General features: G+C 39.3%; 1 pseudogene; it reads left to right on the top strand.

Annotated features, from left to right (window-relative positions):
- Positions 1-331: 331 nt before the first annotated feature.
- On the top strand, positions 332-447 carry LOC145285327 (U2 spliceosomal RNA; annotated as a pseudogene).
- Positions 448-1,840: the final 1,393 nt, after the last annotated feature.

The following is a 1,840-nucleotide window of genomic DNA, read 5'->3' as shown; positions in this document are numbered from 1 at the left end:
TTATTATTATTAGAATCAATATCCTAGTTACTAACCCTTTTAAGTTATTTTTTTTATTTCTCATTACCTTCTACCATTCATGATTTTTGCGACGATTATAATTAATAATTAAATCAAAGCATTGATTATTCTTATTAATTACATACATTTTGGGATTATTATTATTATTATTATCATTATATTATTACGCTTATCGCTGCGTTCGTTATCATGCTGTGCATCGCTAAAAAAGGAAAGTGAACATTCCAAATAAAACATGTCACCCCTTAAAAGCAAAGCGGAATATTCCTAATAAAACAAAAAAAAATGATGTCGCTGTTGAGGCAATGATTTCTCTTTCTTGGCCTTTTGGCTAAAATCAAAGTGTAGTATCTGTTCTTCAGATGCTATATTTCTGTTTCTTCTCTCTTAGTGGAGGAGAAATCCTTTGCGACTAAGACAATTTTTCTCCACGGTAAAACCGACCCTGGTGTCTAAATCTGTCCCGTAAGGAGACATTGTGAATAGGTACTACGTTTAATGTAACAAATTTTAATATTACAAAAGTAACTGGGATAAGTAATTTCTGGTTTAATTACAAAATGCCCTGGAAATTTCCCTTCTGATCAATTATAAAATGCACTGGAAATGTCTCTTCTGATTAATTTTAAGATGCCCTGGAAAATGTCCCTTCTGATTATTTTTTTTGTTTACTTGCCTCCCCCACAAAAACATATTTGACATGAGGTCGGTTAAAATTCTTTGTGGAAACCAGCTCCCCAAAAGAGGTATTCTGATCAATAACAAAAATAAAAATTGTATCAGTAATAAAGGATTTCTCCTCCATTTACCAAGACCAAACAAAGGGGGTGATGTAAGTCATTGGAATGCTGAGACTGATACTACACTCAGAAATTCATGTTTTTTTTTACACGGTGGTCACCACTTATCAAGGTCCGGAAGTCACTCAGGGATAAGGGTTATTGCAAGTACAGTACGTTAGTGAGGAGATTTGATGAAGTGTTTACTTAAGGGGGCGGTTCATTAGGAATTTGTTAACGTTGGACTTGAAGACATCCAAGTAGTAGTCAGGTGGGAAGCAGGCAGACGGAACAGTGTTCCACAGGCGTGCAGTTCTAAATAAGAAGCTTTGTTCATGGAATATACGTTTTGATTTAGGCACAGATAAAGAGTGGGGGAAATTCTTCACAGTGGATTCAGCTAGACGGGTGTTTTTCGTGCAAGATGTGCGAGGGGGGACCAGAGATTGGAGTTCAGACGAGCACCTGCCATGGAAATGACGATAAAACAAGGATAGGCTCGCAAGGTCTCTTCTGTGGGAGAGAGGTTGCAGGGTAGAGAAAAGGGCATCCCCCACTAAGCCACAACGTCTATTTTGTACTCTGTCAAGGCAGGATAGGCTGTTTTTAGCAGCTCCTGCCCAGATATGGCAGCAGTATCTTATCCTTGGACGTACTTGGCTTTTATATAGATAGAGAATTGCATCAGTAGTGAGATATCTTCTGGAGCGGTAGAAGGATCCCACCATCTTTCCAGCGACCTTGGCAACAGACTTGATGTACGTGTTCCATTTCAGATCAGGAGTAAAGGACAAACCCAGAAGCTTGTCAAAACACGGGGCTTCTCCCAGACGAGAGCCATCCATTTCAACTGATGCCAGATGGGAGTCAGAGCGTTGATGATGTAAAGATAGGAGTTTGGTTTAGATGCATTAAAGGTAACCAGCCACGTCTTCCCCCACTGAACCACGCGCTCGAGATCAGAGGAGACAGAATCAGAAAGAACTTTGTCATTTACAGCCTTTGATGTGTTGCTGTAGATGGTCGTGTCATCAGCATAG

This window comes from Euprymna scolopes, chromosome 9 (assembly GCF_053919585.1).
Source record: "Euprymna scolopes isolate OS-2025 chromosome 9, ASM5391958v1, whole genome shotgun sequence".
NCBI lineage: Eukaryota > Metazoa > Mollusca > Cephalopoda > Sepiida > Sepiolidae > Euprymna > Euprymna scolopes.
Note: the sequence above shows the minus strand (reverse complement) of the source record. Positions and strands in the feature narration are given on the sequence as shown.